This window comes from Dermacentor variabilis, chromosome 2 (genome assembly GCF_050947875.1).
Source record: "Dermacentor variabilis isolate Ectoservices chromosome 2, ASM5094787v1, whole genome shotgun sequence".
NCBI lineage: Eukaryota > Metazoa > Arthropoda > Arachnida > Ixodida > Ixodidae > Dermacentor > Dermacentor variabilis.
Window position 1 is genome coordinate 216,590,866 of NC_134569.1, and position 19,238 is coordinate 216,610,103.

Below are 19,238 nucleotides of genomic sequence, written 5' to 3' on the forward strand. Positions count from 1 at the left end.
CTATAACGTAATATACCCGAGACTGAATATAGTACACAAGGTTAACCCTTGCCTCCTAGAAATTCAGAAGTGATGAGGAGCAAATAGGAGACAGGAAAGATGTAAAAATAAGAGAAAGAAAAAAGGTTGCAGAGGGGGACAGGAAAATGCGACTGCCCATTTCCTCCAAATGGGTCAGTCCGGAGGTGTCGCCTACGTGCAGCGGAGGCCAAACCGGTGTGTAGCCTCCGCGGATAGGTCATAAAGGTCCAAACACCCTGCACTGGCTCAGCCCCCATAACCTTTTTCCTCGGACACGGCAAAGCCATGCACGGCTAGGTGCGGGAGTGTCCATGCTTGGGCATGTGGTGTCAAAATACACCCAACGTCTGCTTACGAAGACGCCCTTGCGGGGACTGATATACTTGGACCTATATAGTTAGAAATATTACAACAATTATGCCGCCGACTAAATCGTAGCCTAGTGTACAAGCTAGGTAAGCATTATAGTATGAGAAACATTTTACAAGAACTTACCTGGCTTTATATGAGTGCAACTTCCAACTCTGTATTGATACAGCGCCTATAATGGGAATAATTAATACAATAATTAAGAACGTTCACCAAAAAACCTGCAGGATGCTGCACGAAGAAAGCCTTATTATCACACGTGACCCCCCAACAGCCTTAGCTGGTCCGACGACAATATCTATGAGGATGTCCGTGAATCTACAATGCTACACGGTGCTATTCTTTCCTTGGTGTCTTGTATTTTCACAGAGAAGCCGCTAGTGTAGCGAGAAACACTCCAAAGCTTTATTTACATGTTTTCTCAATGCCGTGCGAGAAATAGCTTACGCATGCCATGTATCCAGACATGTACACTACAAGCAGATGCACATCGTGTGACGATGTTGCCACACTTAATCACATGTTATGGGAATGTCAGCACTTAACAAACAAGTCGGGCAGTGCCGACCCCTCCGTCTCTTCCACCGCCAGCCTCCGCTCGCGCTGGAAGACCGCACTGCTCAGCTCGAACCTGACAGCGCAACTCTGAGCCGTCCAGCGAGCCGATGAAGCCGCTTCGAGACAAGGTCTCGGAACCGCGTCCGCGGCGGTTGCCCAGACCCACTAAAATGACGCCGGACGCAAATCTTATTGATTTAAAAATAAAGTTTACGCTCTCTCATTCTTACTCCATTCAGAGACACATGAACAGTGAAATTGTTTTATACATAATAACTTTACTGCCCTTGTGAAGAAAACAAGCCATCCGAAAACAGAAACAATCATGTGAATTTCAGCGGCACAGAGAGAAACGATGGGAAATAGATACACGTGCTTCAATATTTACATGCCAAAGCAACCCTAGTTGTGATGCCGTTGCTATTATTCTGTATTATTGTGCCGTGTCCGATATCATTGCTACTATTCCGTGAATCTTCTTTTTTTTTTTTTGTCGCAATAAGACATTCTCTGTCATGGGTTGATATTTGACGCCAGCGTAAATACAAAACATAATTGTATAGTGTTCTGCCTAAACGCTGCTTTTTGTTCGCGAGGAAAAAATGGCGCTTTTCAATCTCAGAACGCTCAAGGAATGAACAAGTGACAGCATAGTAAATGCTGAAATAAAAGAAATATCAGATGTAGAACAAGATGGGCCGTGGATCCACATTCATGTTGATTAATTATTCTGTCTTTATGGCGTAAGGGACAGTACCGGCCTAAGAGCGCCAAACACGTGGTGCAATGAGCTTAAAATGGTTCATGAACTCAAGGATTAACCATGGCGGTAAAGGGCCTAAATCAGTCACTGTATTTATATGCGTTAATTATATATGTACTAAACATATCACAATAACGAGTGACATATGCTATGACCATAAATATACGTTGCGAAGTGCTCAAAAGATAAAAGTGCAAGAGTATGCAAGTAACACTAATGCCTCACCCGGGCCCTTGAGTGCAACGGTCGTGAAACACGTGCTCCAAATATACTACCTGAGCAGCAGCGGCTGATAAGAGGCTGCGCTACGGATCCCTTGGGTGTATACCATGAAGCAGATCAACATCGTTTAAAAAAGCTACGATCAATTTACTGTCAAAGAGCGGGCCGTTGCCTTGGAACATTGCTCGATCTACTGTAGCTTGTTGATGAAGTGGTAAATAAAAGCGTTTCTTTTTCTGTGAGACGAATCCAGGATGTTCCAGCAGCACGTGGAGGACAGTCAACGTCTCACCACGTTTACCGCAGATATGTGGCTCATCACCAGTCAGAAGGGCGAGTGTGCACCATCATCATTATCATCATCATCATCATCAGTCTGGTTACGCGCACTGCACGGCAAAGGCCTTTCCCATACTTCTCCAACAACCCCGGTCATGTACTAATATTGCAGCCATGTCGTCCCTGCAAACTTCTTAATCTCATCAGCCCACCTAACTTTCTGCCACCCCCTGCTACGCTTCCCTTCCCTTGGAATCCAGTCCGTAAGCCTTAATGACCATCGGTTATCTTCCCTCCTCATTACATATCCTGCCTATGCCAATTTCTTTTTCTTGATTTTTACTAACACGCCATAACCTCGCGTTTGTTCCCTCACCCAATCTGCTCCTTTTTTATCCCTTAACGTTACGCCCATCATTCTTCACCCATCATTCTTCTTTCCATAGCTCGTTGCGTCGTCCTCAATTTAAGTAGAACCCTTTTCGTAAGCCTCCAGGTTTCTGCCCCGTAGGTGAGTACTGGTAAGACACAGCTATTATACACTTTTCTCTTGAGAGATAAAGGCAACCTGCTGTTCATGATCTGAGAATGCCTGCCAAACGCACCCCAGCCCATTCTTATTCTTCTGATTATTTCCGTCTCATGATCTGGATCCACGTCACTACCTGCCCTAAGTAGATGCATGTGTTGCGACACCACGTACCCGAGCACACGAGGGTTGGACCCTCCCGCGTGTAGCCGTGCGCGGCTTAGCCGTGTCTGGGGAAAAGGGGATCCTGGGGGTTGAGCCGATGCTGGGTGCTCGGACCTTTAAGGCCCCCCGGCGGAGGCAACACACCTCTTCGGCCTCGGCTTCACATAGACGGCACCTCCAGACTGACCCACCTGGAGGAAATCGGCATTCGCCTTTTCCTGTCTTTCTCTTCCTACAACCTTCGTCTTTCCCTTACTTTCCACCTTTCCTGTCTCCTTCTCTCTTCTATTTACTTCCTTCTTCTTGGCGGCAAGGGTTAACCTTGTGTGAGTAGCCAACCTTGGTTATGTCATATTGGGTTATAGTGGCAACGTACAGCTGGCGTTTGCAGGCCCTGTTTTTCAGGCCCTGCAGCGTCCCCTTGTTGGACTCCATGGTGGGTGGCTGGCGTTGCTGCCGAAAACTACATGTCCACTCATGGCTACCTCTTTCCCTCCACTACCTAATCGCCCTCAGAAAAGAGGGCGCACCGATGAAGTCTTCCAATTTTTTGGCCGCCAAAAAGAATCCTTCCCGCGTTTCCATGTCATCCACTCTGCAAAACCAGATAAACCAGTAAGAACTATCTCACCCTTCCTTGTTTCCAAGTCACTGACTGAAGCCTTTGGTCCTGGATATAAGGCGTCGAGGATGTCAAGCGGCGATCTCCTCTTGGAGCTCCGCGATCAAAAACAATATGATAAATTGTCAACACTAGTGTCATTTGGGGAAACCGAATTAATTATAACCCCGCACCGCACGATGAACACCACCCGTGGTGTTGTCTCTGACGATGACTTAATGGAGCTCACTGAGGCTGAACTCTTGGAGGGCTTCAGTGACCAGAATGTTATCAATGTTAAACGAATTAAGATGAGGAGAGATGGAAAAGAGATCAAGACGAAACACCTGATACTGACTTTCGGCTCAAGTGTCCTTCCCGAGTCCATCGAGGCTGGTTATATCAAACTTCGTGTTCGGCCATACGTTCCCAATCCTCTCAGATGCTTTAAGTGCCAACGTTTCGGCCACAGTTCACAGAACTGTCGAGGCCGGCTGACTTGTGCCAAGTGCAGTGACAACGAACATTCCTCCGAAACGTGCCAAAACACTCCACATTGTGTCAACTGTGATGGCGAGCATGCCGCATACTCGCGCGCCTGCCCGTCCTGGAAAAGAGAAAAAGAGATTGTGACAATCAAAGTCAAAGAAAACATATCTTTCAAAGAGGCACGTAGGCGGGTCTCACACCTGTCTAAGAGCAGCTTTGCCGATGTGGCGCGTAAGGGGGCAGCGTCACAACGGCCTCCGGCGGCTGTCCGACCCACAAGCAGTGAGTCGGCAGTTACGCCATCTGCCCCTGCGGCGGTTGCAGCTAGCGCTGCTCCGTCAACACTGCAAGGGGGACCATCAACCACGAAGGTGGGCGCAGCCGAGGCTGCCCCAACCATCCCGGCCCCTTCCAGCGCTGGCAAGAGCCGGTGCAGCCAAATCCCGCAGAATGCCCCATCGACCTCCGGGCTGGTGGGCGCAGGGGTCTTGCCCTCCAAGGCAGGACTCTCCCTTGTAACTTCTCGCTCGCAAGAGCACGTGTCCGGCGCCTCACAAGAGGCAATGGACACTACACCTGTCCTCAAGGCGCACCAAACGCCTAAGGAGCGTCGAGGCTCCCTCGAACGCTCCAGAAAGGGCAGAACCCCTGTTACAGGGCCTCGAAAGAGCTCTGTAACCTAAGGCATCACCTCCCTTTCCATAGACACAGCACTTATTTACTACCAATATGGCTACACAAATAATTCAATGGAATGTCAGAGGTCTTCTTAGGAACCTTGATGACTTACAAGAGCTTATCCAAAAACACAATCCAAAAGTGCTGTGTCTACAGGAAACACACTTAACACAACAACACACAAACTTTCTCCGACCGTATGTCAAGTTCCGCAAAGATCGCGATGATGCTTTCGTATCATCAGGCGGTGTTGCCATTCTTATTCATAAAAGTATTTCCTGTCAGCGTTTACAGCTACAAACGCCCCTTGAAGCAGTGGCGGTTCGAGCTGTTTTTCTCAAGAAACTCGTCACCATTTTCTCGCTTTACATACCCCCACACTACAAATTAACGAAACATGAATTCCAATCGTTTATAGACCAATTGCCAGAACCTTATGCTGTTCTTGGCGATTTCAATGCGCACAGCTCCCTGTGGGGCGACTCTCGTATAGATGCGCGAGGACGACTTGTCGAACAATTCCTTTTCTCTTCTGGTGCGTGCATTTTAAATAAGAAAGAACCCACTTATTACTGTCTTGCAAACAATACCTTTTCTTCAATCGATCTGAGCATAGTTTCCCCGTCCATACTGCCTGAACTCGAATGGGAAGTTACGAACAATCCCTACGGAAGCGATCACTTCCCCATACTATTAAGAACACTTAAAGAAAATGAATATCCACCACAGGCTCCTAGGTGGAAGGTTAACACAGCAGACTGGAAGAAATTCCGAAACTTAACTAGTATATCATGGGATGACATGTCTTCTTTAGAAATCGATGCTGCTGTAGAGTACTTCACAGCCTTCATAATAGATGCCGCATCTAAATGCATACGTGAAGTAAGTGGTTCGGCATGCAAACGGCATGTCCCGTGGTGGAACGATGAATGCAGAATCGCACGTAAGAATCAGAACAAAGCGTGGGGGTTGCTACGCGCTTCCCCCACTGCAGAAAATCTTGTCAACTTTAAGCAAATAAAGTCCCAAGGCAGGAGAACCCGCCGACAGGCTAGAAGAGAAAGTTGGGAGAAGTTTTTATCGAGTATAAACTCTTATACAGATGAGGCGAAAGTATGGAACAAGGTAAATAGAATTAGAGGGCGACAAACATATTCACTCCCTCTGGTAAATACACAGGGTGATACACTGCAAGATCAGGCAGACTCACTTGGGGAGCACTTTGAGCAAGTGTCGAGCTCAACGCACTATTCCCAGTCCTTTCTTAAACATAAAGAAATAGTAGAGCGTAAGCCAATCATACGAAAGTCCAAGCAGAATGAACCGTATAACCGGCCTTTCGGTATTACCGAGTTGAGAGCTGCCTTGAACACATGTAAAAGCACTGCACCGGGACCTGACAGAGTCATGTATGACATGATCAGAAACATACATACTGACGCACAAGTTACACTTCTTACACTTTTCAATACTATTTGGGCTTCAGGATACCTCCCATCCACATGGAAAGAAGCGATTGTAGTTCCTGTTCTAAAGCAGGGAAAAGACCCTTCTCTAGCATCAAGTTATCGTCCAATAGCTCTAACTAATTGTCTGTGTAAGCTTTTTGAAAAAATGATAAATCGCAGACTTATACATTTCCTTGAGCTCAACATTATGCTCGATCCTTTTCAGTGTGGATTCAGAGAAGGGCGGTCGACAACCGATCATCTGGTGCGCATTGAAGGAAATATCCGCGATGCATTTGTACATGGGCAGTATTTCCTATCGGTATTCCTTGACATGGAAAAAGCGTATGACACGGCATGGCGTTAGGGGATCTTGCGAGACCTGTCGGAGATGGGCATTCGTGGAAACATGCTGAACATAATTGAAAGCTATTTGTCGGATCGTAGCTTCCGCGTGAAAGTCGGCAACGTATTGTCGCGGCCTTTTATACAGGATACAGGTGTACCCCAGGGAGGAGTACTCAGTTGCACTCTCTTTATCGTTAAAATGAACACACTTCGTCCTTCACTGCCAGCGGCCATTTTTTACTCCGTCTACGTAGATGATATACAGATAGGTTTCAAATCTTGCAACCTTACTGTGTGTGAAAGACAGGTACAGCAGGGCCTAAACAAGGTGTCCAAGTGGGCAGACCAAAATGGATTTAAAATCAACCCGCACAAAAGCTCTTGTGTTCTCTTCACAAGAAAGAGAAACCTGGTACCTGATCCCTGTGTAGAATTGGGTGGACAACAAATTCCCTTCAAGAAAGAGCACAAATTTCTAGGTGTTATTCGCGACTCCAGGCTCACTTTCATTTCACACATAAAATATCTTAAAGAAAAATGTCTAAAAACCATGAACTTACTTAAAGTACTATCCCACACTACATGGGGTAGCGACAGGAGGTGTCTCATAAATCTTTACAGGAGCCTAGTTAGATCACGATTAGATTATGGTGCCGTAGTATATCACTCTGCTGCACCGAGTGCGCTAAAAATGTTAGACCCCGTTCATCATCTGGGTATCCGCCTGGCCACTGGCGCATTTAGAACAAGCCCGGTGGAAAGTCTATATGCAGAGTCAGACGAATGGTCACTACATTTTCAGAGAACGTACATCAGCTTTATTTATTTTCTCAATGTGCGCTCCAATAAAGAACATCCGTGTTTCAAGACTGTTAATGACTTAACGTGTCAAACACTTTTTAATAATAAACCCTCCATGAGACTTCCTTTCTCACTGCGTGCAAGAGAACTTAGCACGGAAATGGATGTCCCTGTTCTTGAACATCGACTAATGCCTCCAACTAAGCTATTACCGCCCTGGGAGTGGCAGGTGATAGACTGTGACGTATCCTTTGTAGAGGTCACAAAACACGCACCCGACATCGAAATCGCTATGCACTTCCGCGAACTTCAATCGAAGTACAGGTGCTCCGAATTCTACACAGACGGGTCTAAATCACATGCTGGTGTATCTTATGCTGCTGTTGGTCCCTCTCTTTCTATATCTGACTTACTGAACCCGCAAACAAGTATCTTCACTGCAGAAGCTTATGCAGTACTGTCTGCAGTAAGACATATACAGAAATTAAAACTCGACAGAGCAATTGTATACACCGACTCGCTAAGTATCGTAAAAGCGTTAATTTCATTACAAAAGCTTAAAAATCCTGTATTCATTGAACTTTACTCCCTCTTATGCAGTATTTATATATCACATATACATGTAGTAATATGCTGGGTACCTGGCCATAGAGGTATCGAGGGTAATGTACTGGCTGATAAAATGGCCACATCACTCACATCACTAAACACTTTTTCTGCAGCTGCTGTCCCGGTGACAGATCTGAAGCCTTTCTTGCGTAAGAAACTGCGACAACACTGGCAACGCATGTGGAACGCAGAAACAAACAATAAACTTCACGTTATAAAGCCACAGCTAGGTTTTTGGCCCTCCCCAACAAAATCACGGCGAACAGATGTCTTATTCTGCCGCCTCAGAATAGGGCACACATTTGGTACACACAATTTTCTTCTTACTGGAAATGAACCTCCAATCTGTGGTAGATGTGGTGAGAGGCTGACCGTCCTCCACGTCCTCTTGGAGTGTCGCGAAGCCGAACCTGAAAGAAAGAAGCATTTCCCTCTTGCATATCGTCATTGCATACCTCTTCACCCAGCTATGTTTCTTGGTAAAGAACCATTTTTCAACACCAAAGCAGTCCTGAATTTTTTAAATGAGGTTGTCCTACATGTTATGAGCCCAATAAATTCGTAGCGCATCCTCTCTCCAGAGGATGCCGCTGTGATAGTTGTTTTTATATAGCACGTGCCTCCAGGCCCTTGTGTCTCAAGGGCTCTCACGAGGCCATGGTGCTCTAGTTAATTTTAGAAACCTATGCATTTTTTATCGTATCATTATTTTACAATGCACCCTAATCCTCACAGTACACGTCATTTGTCACCGCCATAATTTTATTAAACGTACATTTTACGCACTTTACAGTGACTATATTTTAGGCCCTTTTACAGCCACGTCACATCAACTTCACAGCATTCACAACTCCACTGCGAAATCACTAACACTTGCATGGCGCTCTTTGGCCATACCTGGCCCTTGCGCCAATAAAACCCACACATTGATTCATTCATAAGTAGATGCATTCCCTTACCACTTCCAGTGCCTCGCTACCTATTGTAAATTGGTGTTCTCTTCCGAGACTGTTAAACATTACTTTCGTTTTCTGCAGATTAATTTTTAGACCCACTCTTCTGCTTTGCCTCTCCAGGTCAGTGAGCATGCATCGCAGTTGGTCCCCTGAGTTACTAAGCAAGGCAATATCATCAGCGAATCGCAAGTGACTAAGGTATTCTCCATTAACTCTTATCCCCAATTCTTCCCAACCCAGGTCTCTGAATACCTCCTGTCAACACGCTGTGATTAGCGTTGGAGAGACCGTATCTCCGTGCCTGACGCCTGTCTTTATTGGGATTTTGTTGCTTTCTTTATGGAGGACTACGGTGGCTGTGGCGCCGCTATAGATATCTTTCAGTATTTTTACATACGGCTCGTCTACACCCTGATTCCGTAATGCCTCCATGACTGCTGAGGTTTCGACCTAATCAAAAGCTTTCTCGTAATCAATGAAAGCTATATATAAGGGTCGGTTATATTCCGCACATTTCTCTACCACCTGACTGGAAGTGTGAATATGGTCTATTTTGAGTAGCCTTTACGGAATCCTGCCTGGTCCCTTGCTTGACAGAAGTCTAAGGTGTTCCTGATTTTATTTGCGATTACCTTAATAAATACATTGTAGGCAACGGACAGTAAGCTGATTGGTCTATAATTTTTGAAGCCTTTGGCGTCCCCTTTCTTATGGATTAGGATTATGTTAGCGTTCTTCCAAGCTTCCGGTATACTCGAAGTCATTTGTATTGGTCGCTTGCATTGGTGGCCAGTTTTTCTAGAACAATCTGCCCGCCATGCTTCAACAAATTTGTGGTTACCTGATATTCCCGGCTTCCTTCCCCCTTCGCATAGCTCCCAAGGCTGTCTTTACTTCTTCTGGCGTTACCTGTGGGATTTCGAATTCCTCTAGGCTATTCTCTCTTCCACTATCGTCGTGGGTGCCACTGGTATTGTATAAATCTCTATAGAACTCCTCAGCCACTTGAACTATCTCATCCATATCATTAATGATATTGCCGGCTTTGTCTCTTAACTCATATATCTGATTCTTGCCTAATCCTAGTTTCTTCACTGCTTTTAGGTTTCCTCCGTCGTTCCTGAGAGCATGTTCAATTCTATCCATATTATACTTCCTTATGTCAGCTGTCTTACGCTTGTTGATTAACTTGGAAAGTTCTGCCAGTTCTATGCTAGCTGTAGGGTTAGAGGCTTTCATGCATTGGCGTTTCTTGATCAGATCTTTCTTCTTCTGCGATAGCTTACTGTCATCCTGTCTAACCGAGTTACGCCCGACTTCTATTGCACACTCCTTAATGATGACCATTTTAAGCTGTCAGTAGATCGGCTGCTTATAAATAACCAGACTTACACGTACGACAAAGTCACTGATACCGTTGTCATGTCGCAAAGATAGCTAGACATAAGCACTTGCCCACGGGCTCTTCCACAGTCAAAGCTACCTATCACTGGGTCTTTGTTGACACTATCTTACGCAAACATACGAAGCATCATGCCCAAGCGCGAATTAGTTTGTTCCCTGCTTGACGATAACGAATCTAATATTCTTGTTCTTACCGAAACTTGGCTAAATCCTGACATTACAGACGACGAAATTCTTCCTGATAACCATTCTTATAATATTTACCGCAAAGATCGAACTAGCAAGAGAGGCGGTGGCGTTCTGCTCGCTGTTAAAAAATCATTATCTTCTCGTATTATCGACTCGAACTCATCTCTTGAAATTGTGTGGGTTGAAGTAATCATAAGTACGACCAAACTACTGGTAGGTGCCTGTTACCGTCCACCTGACTACAGCACTTCTTTCGTTACAGAACTACGCAATAGCATAAACATGGCCCTCCAGCTCTGTCCAGCGCATTCTGTTTACTTATTCGGTGATTTTAACTTTCCGCTCATAAATTGGAGTAATCTATCATCATCCTGTCGAACATCAGTGGATTTTCTTAACTTAACTTTAGATCTTAACCTATTCCAGGTCGTTAACAAACCTACCCGTGGTACTAACATTCTAGACCTTATACTCACCAACACTGCTGAAACGATTGAATCCGTAATTCATCTAAACGGCTTTAGTGATCACGATCTACTTCAGGTAACAATCAGTGTTCCACTACCCTTTTCAGGGATCACAAAGAAAATAATACGTGATTATAACAAAGCAAACTACTCTAAAATAAACGATGAACTTGAAGTATTTTTCAACCGCACGCTACTTCCTTCTTTTTATAGTCGCTCGGTGGAAGATAACTGGGTATATTTCAAGAATAAAATGTCTGCTCTAATTAACAAATATATCCCGTTGATCTCGATAACAAATGACAAAACAAATCCTTAGTTTACTAAGGCCCTACGTAAGCTCAGGAATAAAAAGAAACGTCTGTACAATACCGCTAAACGCGTCAATAATGCTCCTTCATGGGAAAGGTACAGGATTTGCTTAAAAACGTACTGTTCCGCCTTAGCTGCAGCTAAAGATAAATATTTCGCCACAGATTTACCTTCTCTCTTACATTCGAATCCGAAAAAGTTTTGGCGAGTTATATCACCTGACCGTGACTCAAACGGGATAGCCTTACATAGCGATACAAATACTCCTCTCTCTCACAATGAATGCCCCTCTGCCTTTAATACGTTTTTTTCATCGATTTTCAGCCGCGAGGATCATACCAATGTACCTGATGTTGCTGATTATGACTGGCAATTCATGGATGGTATTGAAATCTCGGTGGAGGGAGTTGCATGTCTTATTAATAATTTAAAGTTATCTACTTCATCTGGTATTGATAATATTAGTTCCGAGATATTAAAAAATACCATTTCTATATCCAGTAACATTCTGTACCATATATTCAAGCAGTCTTTGTCATCGGGACAGCTGCCCAATGACTGGAAGATGGCCAAAATTATACCCATATTTAAAACTGGGAATAAAAACTCCCCGGAAAATTAACGTCCAATTTCATTGACCTGCATTTGCTGCAAGATGCTCGAGTATATAATTGCTTCTCATATTTATAATCACCTAGAGTCCAATAATTTCTTTTTTCGCCATCAACATGGTTTCAGGAAAGGATTATCATGTGAGACACAGTTACTCGAATTCACGACTGACCTGCACCTTAACATGAACAATAACCAGCAGACCGATTGCATTTTTCTTGACTTTTCCAAAGCATTTGATCGTGTAGCTCATTGTCGCCTTATTGCAAAATTAACTGCACTTCGAATTGACTCCTTCACTCTAACATGGCTTCGTAATTTTCTTTCGAATCGTCAACAGTTCACAGTAGTTAACAATATCGCTTCGTCTCCTACTTACGTTACTTCTGGTGTGCCTCAGGGCAGCGTTTTGGGCCCTTTACTCTTCCTAATTTACATAAATGATTTGCCACTTAATGTTTCTTCTCACTTACGTATTTTCGCTGACGACTGCATTATTTACAGATCAATCAACAGTACTGACGACCACCTGGCCCTTCAAAATGACCTTAGCCTAATTCATAATTGGTGTAACACCTGGTTAATGGCTTTAAATGTATCAAAATGTCAGGTAATTTCTTTTAGTCGTAAGCGTGACAACTCACATTTTTTATACAGCGTCAATAATAAACAATTGTTACATACAGTATCGTATAAATATTTGGGTGTTCACCTAACCGAAAACCTCTCCTGGACAGACCACATTGCAGCCGTTTGCACAAAAGCTTCAAGGACTTTAGGTTACCTACGTCGTAATCTGGGTAATTCACCTTCCAACATTCGCAAATTGGCTTATCAGACATTTGTTCGTCCACAGCTCGAGTATGCATCATCCATTTGGTCCCCGCATCCTACATACTTAATCGACATGCTTGAATCAGTCCAAAACCGAGCTGCCCGTTTCATTACACGTAATTATAGCCATCACTCCAGCGTAACGCAAATGAAACTCGATCATTCCATACAGCCTTTAGTTCTTCGCCGTAATATCGCTCTGTTATCCCTGTTTCACAAATATGTTTACAATGCCGCACAATCCACATTACATATCCAGATCGCCTCGAACACGTCTCGCCGATTAAATAACCACTTTAGTTTTGCGCGCATGTACGGTACGACACATGCTTTTAACTTTTCCGCGCTCCCTAAGGCCATTCGCTTGTGGAACAATCTGCCTGATCACATTGCTTCCGAGTCAGATCAAGAAAAATTTCGTCATCTCCTACACGAGCATTTTTCATAATAGCACTTACAAATCACTTTATCTTGTTTCTTAACCTTGGCAATGTGCTTCGAACTTCTTGTGATTTTTTTTTAAATTGATGCATTGCTATCTCGCTCCTATGAATTGCTATTTTATGCTGCGCCACGTGTTCACTTGTATGCCTTGTATATATTATAGCTTTCTTGCGTCTATTTCCCTAAATATCCCTTCAAGAATTGTACTCCCTGATATGTTCATTTTTCGTGTATTTTACTTTATAGTATTAGTACCTTACGTTGAGTTTTACTCGTGTTATTTCCTTAAGCGTACCTTTGTGGCCCTTCATTACTTCAGTTGTTCCTTTTACATGTTTTTGGTAGTAATGAGCCCTGCATTGAGGCGTATCTTTTGTACTACACTTTAGAAGGCTGTTTACTCTTTCTTTTCCCCCTTGATTTTGTACCCCCCTTACACAATGCCCGCATAGGGCCTGTAAGGTATTTTAAATAAATAAATAAATAAATAAATAATATTGTCGTTCATATCTTCAACACTACGGTTCTCTTCCTGAATTAAGGCCTCTATGTTCCCTCTTACCGCTAGTGTATTGATCGGCTTCTTATGTACCAGTTTCTTCCGTTCCCTCCTCAAGACTAGGCTAATTCGAGTTCTTACCGTCCTATGGTCACTGCAGCACACCTTGCCGAGGACGTCCACATCTTGTATGATGCCAGGGTTAGCGCATAGTATGATGTCTATTTCATTTCTAGTCTCGCCATTTGGGCTCCTCCACGTCCACTTTCGGCTAACCCGCTTGCGGAAGAAGGTATTCATTATACGCATATTATTCTGTTCTGCAAACTCTACTAATAACTCTCCCCTGCTATTCCTAGAGCCTATGCCATATTCCCCCACTGACTTGTCTCCAGCCTACTTCTTGCCTACCGTGGCATTGAAGTCGCCCATCAGTATAGTGTATTTTGTTTTGACTTTACCCATCGCCGACTACACGTCTTCATAGAAGCTTTCGACTTCCTGGTCATCATGACTCCACAGCCAACCTTTATATTTAAAAAATGAAATGTAGAATGGTTGGCCAACACTTGCTAAAAACCCCGTTTGAGATCCCTCTCTGTATGTGCTCCAGCGTGACACGCATAGAAGAACAAATTTCACATTTTGTTTTGTGCAGTTATACTAGCTAAATAAATGACATTAACGCGCGAAAGATAAATAATTACAATAGGTGCACTGAGGAAACCAGGAGCTACTTGAAATATAACGACATACACGATCTACGTACCCTCTAAGGAGCATTCGTTGTATTGGGAAATGACTGACTTCGTAAGCGAGAGAGAGAGAGAGAGAGAAATATCATTTATTAAAATACAGGGACACCGCAGGGTCCTTCTACGAGCCCTGGGCGTGGGTGCAGTCCTCAACCAATGGTAGCATTTGGTACTCCGTTCCATAATATATTTATTGTGCTGCATACTTGTAAAATCCGCATAATTTCGTAACCACCTTTATTGAATTTGCATTGCTTAGAAGCGCACATTTACGGTACAACACCAGCACTCCTGTAATACGACCCATAAGCACGGTCCCTACACTGCACGCAGGCCGTGTTCATCGGTCGAACCCATGATTGAGCAAAAGCAATGTCATACGATCTTGTGTATATTAGTGCATAAGACTGTCCACACTTGCCACAACGTATGATGCTTGTGATGAGGTGCAAAGCGCTCGCTGAGCAGCACATGATTTAAACAGCCGTAGCAGATCATTTCACACTTTCCCCATTCAGCCTCATTTTGTGCACGCCGGCCGCCGTCCCCCTCGCGCACTGATTTTCCGACAACGATTCGCACCTCCTTTACCTCATTGCATGAGGGTGAGGGCATCCTTGTAGCCCCTTGCCCTCACCAAGGTGCTAGTGTCTGGTACATTTCGAACACTGAAAGTGCTGAATTAATTAGAACAAGCACACAGGTTCACTAAGATAACACACTTGGCGTACAGTACAGGATATTGTTTGCAATTCCCAACGATCGGTGAAGACAAATGCGTAAATGTTTATGCATCGGGTCTTGAAACTCTTCTTGCGTAGTTCAGAATAATGAAAAGCACAAATCACGGCAAGATACGCTCTTGCGGCCTCGATGTGGGAGCGACGTCGCCGGAAAGCATAACGTCATTGAACAACAATAGTGAACAATGCCTGACGTGGTCGCAGACTGAAAGGACAGACGGCGCTGCGAGAAAGCCAACAGGAAATTCGTAAACAGATTCAGAAGCTATTCAACGACAGGTAAGGAACATGCGCTGCATTTACACTAAGGTAATGAACAATACTTCATCGTGGATGTTTGTTAAACAATGTTAACCTGCCGATACAAGGTGTTACTGCTGATGCAGCAGTCTTTTCTTCAACGTTACCGACATGTTATATAATTTGTTCTAATGTTACCTTTAACCCTTGCAGCTGCGCAATGAAGCTCACCTTTCGTTGGTCTCTTTCATGTCCCCGCCTTTTTGTTCGTTTCAGTTTCTTTGCAACGTAACTCTCTTTTTAGTTTCCTACAGAGCCGTCTTCCGAGATGTGACTGCGAAAAGATCTCTCCAGCTAAAATAACTACTGACACCATACAGCCGAAGAAGTAGACTTGGAAGTAAAAAGAAAAATTTTCAGTTCCCTCGATTGCGTCGGTATTCAGCGGCAGCGACCTCACCCTGTGAGGCACAGCCAGTCCACCTTCCGCGATGGCCATCAGCAAACGGCGATGACGGAACCTGCGTTAGAAGATGCATTATCACTAAACGCTTGCGTAGAAACACATCACATGGATATTTATAACATGATACAAGGGAAATGCTACGCTTTATTAACATGGATCGATGTAAGCGGTAGACCGAAGTATTTTTTTTCGTCCTACGTAATCTAAGGGACTGCCATGCTGATGTACTGAATTTACATAAGGGAACAAGTATTCACGAAAGAAAGTAATCACTACAGAAATTAAAATCTGCTGGAAGCTTGCTAAGAATGCGTGTACCAAGTGTTCATCTCCATCTCCGACAGACAACGTAGGATAAATTTGCTTTTCTTGGATACTTGTAAAGCCTTCGATAAACTTCCACATAGTAAACCCATTTTCAAACTTGAAACAATAGGCATTCCACAGATGCTTGTTTTTCGGATTTCAGCCTGCTTGAATAATCGCAAATAATGCATTGATGTAGCGGGTCAACACTCGGGCAGTCTTCCGGTTCCATCCGGTGTACCTCACGGCAGCGTGTTAGGCCCTTTGCTCTTTATAATATGTATTAATAATATTGTTGATGTCGTACGCTCTGGTGTAGAGATAAGATCGTTTGCTCATTATTGTGTTTTGTTTAAAGAAATTAGTTCCACTAACGATTACAACAATCCAAACACTAGTCTGGACAATATACATCCATAGTGTGTATAATGGGGAATGACCCTTAACACGAGCAGATGTGTCTGCCTTCCAGTAACTCGCCAAAAAAATCCGCTGTAATATACCTACATATTAGGGTCTTCACCATTACAAGAAGTAGGTTGCTATAAGTATCCCGGTGTAACACTCACTTCAAACCTGTCTTGGAATCTTCATGTGGATAATGTTTGACCATCCGCCTTCGGCAAGCTTTGTGTCCTTAAACACAAACTTAAAACTGCTTCCACTAATGCTAAGCTGCTCTGCTATACTGTTCTTGCACGGCAAAGACTGGAATATGCGTGCATTATATGAGATCCTCATACTAAGTGCAACATTGTCTTGAACCTATTCATAGAAAGGATGTAAGATTTATTTTTAATAGATGTTCAGCATTAGACTCACCGTCCGATTTAATGCAAGCTGGTGGCATTTTCCTATTACAGGCACGAAGGCAAAAATTTACATTAGAATTGCTTTCCCAAATCTTGCAAAACAAACTAGCACAAGATGCATCAACATATTTGTCACCCTTAACTAGCACGCCCACCTGACACCACAATGAAAACGCTCTAACCCCATATTTTGCTCGCACAGACCTGTTTAAGTTTTCTTATTTCCCGAGAAGCATTAGTGAATGGAATTGCCTCATCAAAGCAAGTGCACTGTGAAGTAACCTTTCTGAGACTGCATTATTCTTGCTTTTTTTTCGTAGCTGTTTCTGTTGTATTTCTTTTGTATTTGTATTGACCACCTTGCTTGGACCATGAGTCCACAGTATTGTACAAATAATAAAAATATCAGTTTACATCTAGCGAAACAGATAACAAGGATTGCGACACCTTTGCATAGTTAACGAAGCCCTACAGCTACTCGAAGCCCGGAGTACGCCAACGCAGACTCATCACTGGGCTACAAATGTTGCATACGGCTACTACGAAGGTGAGAGGCCCTTCCTTCGATACTAGTTCGAGAATGAGCTGTAAATATTGACTGTACTTTTGTGGCCTCGCCTTGTTCACATACCATACCATAGTAGTCAGCTGCAGCAGTGCCCAACCTTTTATTGGTACATGCCACAGTCAGTTTGTGTAAATAGCTGCTTTTGTAATTGTTACGAATGGCATGCATCAGTGGAGACATGTACGTCCATTTAGGCTTGCGACCATGTGGCTTTTAGGACGTCACCGGTGAAGCCACAGGTAAATCTTGTTTAAGCCGCTAAATAAATAATGTGGATCAGTGATAGAAAAACTTGGCTATTGCAACAGGAAGAAATAGCTAGTATCAACTGGCGAGGTCAGGTGGACATTGTGGCCGTCTCATCCCTTTCGCACAATCGTGGAACACCGTTCCGACGTATGCAATATCAGAAAACGTACGTCCGATCCGTAAATATCTTTGAATTTTCTTTTGCCTTACCGATTACCGAGGCTTCAACAGCTGCAATCACCTGCGATCACCGGTGAAAGCTTGGCAGGATCGCGGAGCAAGTGGTCAGATTGCGCGATGCAATACTTTCAGGGCAGCATGCTATGAGACATATTAAATGATGCGTAAGCATTCCTATGCTCATCCAACCAGAAAACCATCCGTCATGTAAGACAAAGAATGTGGGGCCATCCCGAAGATAGTGCAATACTGGGCCGATCCGCGGCGGGGCTGAAGCAGGCTTCAAGCACTCAGCAACTGAAGCAAAAAAAAATGTGGGCAGGACGTATAACGTAAAACTATTCCAATATGTTTTTATTCCAATCTCCTGACGTCAAGTTTGCGTAACCGCCGACGCAAGCATTGGGCGGTCACCCGCAGGGATGTCTGAACAAACCAATCAAGTGCGCCCCTCGTTCATAGGAGGTCAATTTTGTTTGCTTGAAAAACGAATAACATTGCCTACACTATGCGGTTTGTCTTATCTAATCGGCTCACAAGAGGCGAGGAGAATGCTCAAGTGGAGAGGGATTCTATGGGGCCGAGCCACTGCACTGAATTTCGATAAACGGATGATGAGGGTGGTGCCGGTGTCTGCGATTGGTCCGCTGTTTCTTACTCAGCTTGCGGTGGCTTGTCGACAATCGCGGCGACATGCAACGGAAGCTTAAGAATAACGCTAAAACGGATCCCCAGCAAAGTTGGCAGAACGAGGGCGTATAGGATCCGACAGTTCTCGAAAACGCTACACGGCCTGAGCGATCGGCGGCAGCAATCTTTTATTCCTTTCGGAACGGGTCAGCCTGCGGCTATTCAGAAGAAAATTCAGTTTTGTTCGGCATATTAATGCATATTTAACGCGTACGCGTCACATTGACGCGGTGAGTTTTTGTGGTTTTGTGACGTGGCGTGAGAGGCAGGTGAAGTGGATGGATGGATGGATGGATGGATGGATGGATGGATGGATGGATGGATGGATGGATGGATGGATGGATGGATGGATGGATGGATGGATGGATGGATGGATGGATGGATGGATGGATACAACTTTCTTGTACGTCCGGCAAGGTTTAACGCTACCCGACCTCAGGTCTCCCACGGGGGAACGTCAAGGCCCTGCTTCAACACCGCCTCACGGGCTTGCTGAACTGCCCACGTCTGGATTCCGAGGTCTGAGCTGCGCAGAGCGGCGGCCCACCTCGACGACAGGGTCTCCGCAGTAACTGCCATCCCTCCTACAACTACATTGCACTCCCACAGCATGTTTTTGAGTGTTACTGGTC